This window comes from Coenobita brevimanus, chromosome 84 (assembly GCF_032717465.1).
Source record: "Coenobita brevimanus isolate Jiangsu-jjx chromosome 84, ASM3271746v2, whole genome shotgun sequence".
Classification (NCBI taxonomy): Eukaryota; Metazoa; Arthropoda; class Malacostraca; order Decapoda; family Coenobitidae; genus Coenobita; species Coenobita brevimanus.
This window is the reverse complement of record NC_137037.1, coordinates 44,400,631-44,408,547: the sequence shown is the minus strand read 5'-3', so window position 1 is coordinate 44,408,547 and position 7,917 is coordinate 44,400,631.

Here is a 7,917-nt window from a genome sequence, read left to right as displayed (position 1 = left end):
TGTTATTAAAACTGGGCGCGCGAATCTGTAAACAAGCCTCAATTTTTTTTTTTTTTATCATTAATTTATTTTTTCAGTGCTTCTTCAAGGTTGTGATGACGACTGTTCAAGGTCCCGTTTTTTTTGGAAATTTTCTGAGCCACGTGATAATGATGGTATATGTGAGTTTTTTTTCCTTTATTTTTTTTTGTATCGTTGCTGACTACACGCTGTAATGTGGTATGTAAGCTGATTAAGTCCAATAATTACAGGTGTTCACAGGTGACAGTCACAAACAAGAGACTTCCTTATACTTTTACACTCTCATTTACCTTCCTAACTCGTTACTAATTTCGTTACTTACGAGTTACGAAAACCAACAGTCGCAAATTAGTGGCTCCCCAAACAAATTCGCGCCCTCAGTTTTAACAATACAGGCCGACGTCTTTTGAGTAGATTGTGTAGGGGGTTAAGGCGCGTAGTGAGGTAGACAGGAAGTAGAAAGAGGAATGTGTAGGTAGATTAGGCAGCGTAGATGAGTTCGGTGTTTTCTAAGGATCCGAGGGTACAAGGAAATAAGACAAAGGTAGCATTTCACTGATTATATTCAAGAGCCTCAGAAGTCAAGTTAGATAAAGAAAGATGCTAAGGTTCATTTGTATAATCTTGAGCCACTTCAGTCCGATGACGTACAATATTTCCCATTCTGATCCTGCTATTTCCAACGATTTTATTCAGATTTTTCTTACCTGAAGTTTGATACAGTTTTCATTTACCTGCAGTCTACCGGGTTCACATTCACCTGAGCGCGGGGTTGCAACTGTAACTATTGCTACTACTACTACTACTACTACTACTACAACTACTACTACTGGACCTACTTCTACCACCACCACCATTACTGCTACTACTACTGCTGCTACGTGGGCTCTCCTAAACTAAATAAAATCGTCTGAATAGAATCGTCTTTAGGAAATTAGAACACAAATATATCCTGGGACTGAAAGGGTGCAACTGAATATACTGGAGAGGCTCTGATGTGAAGGTAGATAAAAATAGATCATACAGCGCTTCAGTCCTGTATTTTCAACCCTTTCAATTCGACGATGTATTTTTTTGTCTGGCTACCGGGATTTTTTTTTTTTTTTTTTTTGCATATTTAGAAGGACCTCCATTAATAAAAAAGAGTTAGGAGGGACTATAATTAACCCCTCCAGCCCGAAAATCATCTCACTAAACGGAATACAATCGCCTAATGGTGGCAAGAATACAACAGAATACATGAGAATACAACAGAATACAACGATACGTCATCAGAGTGAAGTGGTTAACTCTGAAATCTCACCCAAAGGTACAGAGAAAAATACAAGGGTGACTATCCTATATTTTAAGTGCTGTAATTTCACCTTCTCTAACTTCACTTCTGAGCCCCTTATTTCTGTAATCCAAGTCTGTAGTGGGTAATATTTTGGGAGGGGATTATGTGGAGAGAATATTATCTTTGTATCCCTTTGACTTTTTTTTTTCCTACAGCCTTTTATATCTTCTTTGTATTTCATGTTCATTTGCCGATGTTATATTTTTTGAGGGAAACATCTCTCTTCTGCAACCAGCGGAGACTTCGGTTGATTTTATGGAAAGAGAAATAGGATTGTTGGCTCATGCGAATATTATTTTTTTGTGTCTGATGATTAAAAGTATGTGTTCTGTTCACAATTATATAATGAATCAAGGCGAGGTTAAATTAATACGCTTCTGTGGCTCAATCTCAGTTGAAAAAAAAAAAAAAAAAAAAGTCTGGTTTTAGCTAGAATATAATACTAGACTTCTCCTGACCAAGAAGAGGTTAGTATGGTCCAGATAGAGTAGGTCAGTTTAATTTGGTAAGGTCACGTTAATATTAGGGAGATATTTCAGACGGTATAAGATTTTGATGTCGAGTATAAACAAGGCAAATTATCGACTCAAGAAAATAGTATTCGTGAAAGCCAACGGTACTGTCTCTCTTTCTTTACATTGTACCGAAAAGCCTACCCATTTTTTGGCCTCGAGGCTGTATGTAATTCAGTGCATTGTATAAAATAAAAACTATATAGCTTAGTTTTCCCCATCTTATATTATGTACACTTGACAGTCCTAGATTCTGTTTGCCCACAACCCTTATCACCGGCTGGGAGGAAGTCATAAACAAAGACTCACGCCAAACGAAGCTTTTTTAATGGTAGTTCGAAGCTTTTTTGGTTCGCAAGAGTAAGTGTCATCAATGGCCGTCACCTGCAGTTTTCATTTTACTTGCTCTTTCAAGACGATTTCTTTCAGCTTTGGGGAGACATGTCATTGTGAGAGGGTTAATGACGATCCAACCCGTCCAGTTCGAAAAGCCTCTCTTGAGCCGAATAAAATCGTCTGGAGAGGACAGGAATAAAATATGAAGGACTGAAAGCGTAGGGGCTGATGCTGGATATAGACCTTTGTTTGGTGAGTCGCAGTCTAAGTGGAGATTTTGTCACAATTCTTCCTTAGCGATGTATTATGCACAAAACACTTCAGTAGCCTCGTGTATGTTACTGATGCAAACTATACTGAACTTAAAAACATCTGTAACACACAAGAGCAACGTTAATGTATAAGGTAAAATAAATCGCTATGGAAAAGGTGCTACGAAGCATCCTGTTCCACCTAGCCTGTAACACTACTTCCCTCCAGCCTATGATAAGATTAAAAGGTAAATACAAACTATGGCTGGTGAGTGTACAGAAATTTATATATATCTTTATCGATGCTTCTTATTGTGCGTGATAACTTATTTGTACATATATATATTATGTATGTCTGCATGTATGATTTGATGCTTCGTCTGGTCAATGACATGTTTTATACCAAGGATGTTCGATAAATTATGAAGACTTTGAGATGTTTCATTAACCAAACATTATTTCCATTTATTTATTTATTTTGCTTGGCTTCATTTTTAGTTAATATGAAGCCTAATAATAAACATTGCTATTAACCCTCTCAAAGGCTCACTCTCAGCTGAATAAAATCGTCTGACATTGGCTGGAATATATGAATCTTTTCCTTGGCTTCAGTTGAGGTTAATTTCATGCCTAATAATACATGTTTTATTAACCATCAAGCTCCTAGTACTCGCTCTCAGCTGAATAAAATCGTCTGGAATTGGTTGGAATATATAAGTTGTCCCTGTCATGAGAGAGTTAACTCTGACTATTAACACTCCCAGATCTCTATAATTAACTTTCAGCAGAATAATATCAACCTTTAGTTAAAATGGAACACTAGACTTGGCCCGAGCATAAGAGTGGTAATCCTTCTGCTTTCTACGACTGCATTTAAAGATACTCGGGAAACCACGAGACGATTTTTCTCAGCTGAGGGAAAGTCTAGTAATCAAAAGAGTTGGAAAAAAAACTCTTGATTACTCTTTAGAATGGCTGAGCTTCCCTCGCCTGTCTGGATTTAGCTTGATTTAATAGCCAAGCGTGTCTAAGGCAGCAAAAGGGTTAATATGCATACAAATTTAACCTGAAAATGTACCTGACAAATACAAAGACTGAGGGACTGAAAAAATACCTATCTATCAATCTATCAATCAGTCAATCTACCTATCTATCTGTTTATCTATCTTTATCCATCCATCCATCTACCTATCCGTCTATCTATCGATCGTTCAATCTTTTCTATGGTCTGTGCCTTAATCCCACAAGGGGTGACCAAAAACAAATCTCCTCCATGTCGCCTGCCCTGCACCATCAGGTTGCCCTCTATTCATCTCACACCAACCCTCATTTTCTCACAAGGGGTGACCAAAAACAAATCTCCTCCATGTCGCCCTGCCCTCCACCATCAGGTTGCCCTCTATTCATCTCACACCAACCCTCATTCTCTCTCCACCCCGTCCCTCCACCTCACCTTCAGTCTCCTTCTCCCCATCCCTTCCTCCATCTCATTCTCATGCACTCTCCTAGTCAGTCTCTCACTCTCAGGGTACTTTAGTAATTCCCAGCACAGCAAGAGAATGCCCCTGAACCTCATTAATTGTGTCTCCATGTGCAAAAAAAAAAAAAAAAAATTGGCTTCCAGAAATAGAGACAACTAAAAACAAAAAAATACTGCTCACTACTAGAAATATCGATGCTTACCTAGAAATATACTCTTGGTTAGTGTATACAGTATACATGTAGCCCCTTCAGTCCTGTGGCGTATTTCCCACCTATCCCTTCTTATGCAAACGGTATACAAGTGTTATACAAACGTCTATCAGCTCCCTCCCTATCCTCCGAAATGCGGATGGTGGGCTGCAAGAGATGGGTAACTACTCAGTCCAAGGGGTTCACGTTCAGATGAGCCTAGGACGACGACAACAACAACAACAACTACAACAACAACGACGACGACAACAACAAGAACAACATATGCCGTCAGCGTTATCAAGGCTTATCCTGCATCATTTATTCATTTCCTACCTCCACTTGCACACCACGCCCACACCAGCAGTCTGAGCCATCCCCGCGGCACAAGATACAGCCAGGTGTCTCAGCTGATGCGATATTTCCAGACAACCCTGTGTTTCTTCATTTTTACACCAAACATACACAAACCCCTTCAAGTATTTCTCACTACTAACTCCTTCACTTCGATGTCGTCTTTTTCTTCTTGCTACTTCCTGTCAATCTAATTCACTTGTGGAAAGGCCTCTCGTACTGAAGGGGTTAGAGAAGGCTATAATTATGTAACCCCTTCAGTTCGAAAAGGATATCCTTAAATAAATAACACCTGGAGATAGTAAGAATAATGTAAGTATCTTCATTGGCGTGTCTCAAGCTGAACAGACTCTCAAACAAACAGCATGAATAAAACAAATCTAGTTTAACCCATCCTAAAATGAGCATAAAATCGCTAGGGGATGGCATGAATATTAATCCCCTTGTTCATTTTACACCAATGTGAATAAAAACATTAGGAGAGAGCAAGAATAAAATAAACCCCATCTCAGTCTATCCCAACGAGAAGAAATCGTAACGAGGCAGCAAACATGAAATAAATCCCCATGTTTACTCCACGTCTGGGTGAAAAAAAAAACACAGAAAACAAACGCAAGACAAGAGCAAGAATTAAAAATAAATCTTGTTTCCACCATGCAACCAAAACACACACACACTCCCTCGCACCACTTTCCCACGCCCGATATATGACGACGTTCGCCTTATTGCTTCACCAAGTTGTTGTTGCAAATGTTTCCTGCAACTTGAAAACCGCAGAGGAGCTGGGTAAGTGTGCCGCTGTTTTGGGGTGGAGTGGGGTGGGGTGGTGTGGGGTTGTGTGGTGTGTGTGTGTGTGTGTGTGTGTGTGTGTGTGTGTGTGTGTGTGTGTGTGTGTGTGTGTGTGTGTGTGTGTGTGTGTGTGTGTGTGTGTGTGTGTGTGTGTGTGTGTGTGTGTGTGTGTGTGTGTGTGTGTGTGTGTGTCAAGAATCCCTCCCCCCCTCCAACCATGAATGACAAGATGAAGGGAAATTCTGCGTAATGGATTCCACCCTCCCTGATTAATAGCATCTTTGTGGTGACCTGGCCGCAGGAAGGGAGGGAGGGAGGGAGGAAAGGAAGGAAGGACGAAAAGGAAGGAAGGACGGAGAGAAAAAGGATGGATGGATGGATGGATCAAGGAAGGAAGGAAGGGGGGGGGGAGAGAGAGAGAGAGAGAGAGAGAGAGAGAGAGAGAGAGAGAGAGAGAGAGAGAGAGAGAGAGAGCATACAGAAACACAATATGGCACTACACAATGAAAAGAAAAAGGAAACAACAGTAGAAAAAAAATGAATAAGAGAAGAAATAGCAAGCACAATGGGCAAGAAAAGTATCAGAGGCAAGAATAAGAGAAATGAATACGAGCAAAGAATAAGAGAAATGAATAAGAGAAATAAGAACAACGAACAAGAGAAATGAATAGGAGAAAATAATATGAGAAATGAATAAGAGAAATGAATACGAGCAAAGAATAAAAGAAATGAGTAAGACAAATGAATAGCAGCAAATAATAAGAGAAATAAGAGAAATGAATAGGAGAGATGAAAAGGAGCAAAGAATAAGAGAGATGAATAGCAGCAAAGAATAAGACATGAATAGCAGCAAAGAATAAGATAAATTAATAAGAGAAATGAACAAGAACAAAGAATAAGATAAATGAATAATAGGGAGGCGGTGGCAGAATCGGTAGAATGGCGGCCTGCAGTCCTAATAGACCCAGGTTCGAATCCCGGCTGGGGCAGGGAACAGTTTAAAAATTTGAATTTCTTAAAAAGCAGACTTTTCTGATCTACCAGATGACCCGCCAACATGTCATAAAAGTACCCCCGCTAATACCAGTACACCAGTCCTGTATGAGACAGCCCTATCATGTATTCAATATGGATGGTGGGTGTTAGCGCCGAAGTGGTGACATGTGGAGATGTAGGAGGCTTACTGGCCCCAAGGAGGACTACTGGGACTTGGGAATAGGCCCTGAAGCCTTTGCCCAGAGTCAGACATGTAACAAAAAAAAAAAAAAAAAAAAAAAAAAAAAATGAAGTGAATAGGAGCAAAGAATAAGAGAAATGAATAGGAGCAAAGAATGAGAGAAATGAATAAGAGAATGAATAGGAAACGAATAATAGGAATGAAGGGGAACAAAGAATAAGAAAAATGAATAAGAGATGAGCATGAGAGCAACGAATATGAAAAATGAATAAGAACAAAGAGTCAGATAAAAGAATACTCGAGATAGGGAATACAAAGCACAGAACAAAGCAAAAAATAACAAACCGGGAATGAACAATGGAGATAACACTGAATGAAAAACACTGAGAAAGAATACAGGAAATAAAAACAAGAAAAACATAAACTGAAATACGAGAAGAAATATGCAGGTAAGCTGAAACAAAAGGGAGGGAGGAATTATAGACGCAAGTGCATTCAGTACCGCCATGCATTACAAAGTCCCCTACCGGATGATAACCATATATATGTACTTGACCCTGGGAGTAGATGGCTGGTTGTTGCGGCCACACACCGTCATGGTATGGGGAACAAATGAGTGAAGTTATATCAAAATCTGTCTATGCATGTGGAAGTTACAGGGCGGACACGAAATGGCAGACGGACTGACGGAACCTCGCAGGACTAATAAAAGGACTAGAAAATGAAATAACACAAAGAAACAATACAAAAAAAACATGGGAGGAAAATTACACAAAAATGAGAAAAGAGAAGAAGATAAAAATGAGAAGTAGAAAAACGAGAAAACACTGTGAAAGTATTAAAAATGGAGGTGAAAAGTACACAGAACAGAAAAAAAAAAGGAAGAGGAAGAGTAAAATGAAAATTAACTTGAAGAAGAGCACAACAAAATGAATGAAAAGAGAACAGGGAAGAGAAAAGAAATAAAAATTGAGAAGAGAGATGAGTAGGCAAACAGAAAGGAAGAGAAAAAATACGAGTAACAAATGCGTATCTGTTTCCGTTATTATTATTTATTTTCAAGCTCTGGTTTATGCTGACTCGGGCACTTGTACTGGAGGGGAGTAGAGGGGAGGGGAGTAGAGGGGAGGGGAATAGAGGGCAGGGGAGTAGAGGGGAGGGGAAATGAGGGCAGGGGAGTACAGGGCAGGGGAGGGGAGATGGTGGGAAAGAGGAGGATGATAAAGGAGGGAGATGAAGAAGAGGAATGAGGCAGGTTGAAGGGGAAAAACAGAGGAGAGGGTGAGGGGAAAAGGAGGGGAGAGGGCGAGGGGAAAACGACGGAACAGGGTGAGGGGAAAAGGGACGGGAGGGTGAGGGAGGAGGGTGACGGGGATAAAGGAGATGGCAGGGGAAGGAGGGAAAAGGGACGGGAGGGTGAGAGAGAAGGGAGACCTGGATAATGAGATGGCAGGGGAAGGAGGGAGAAGT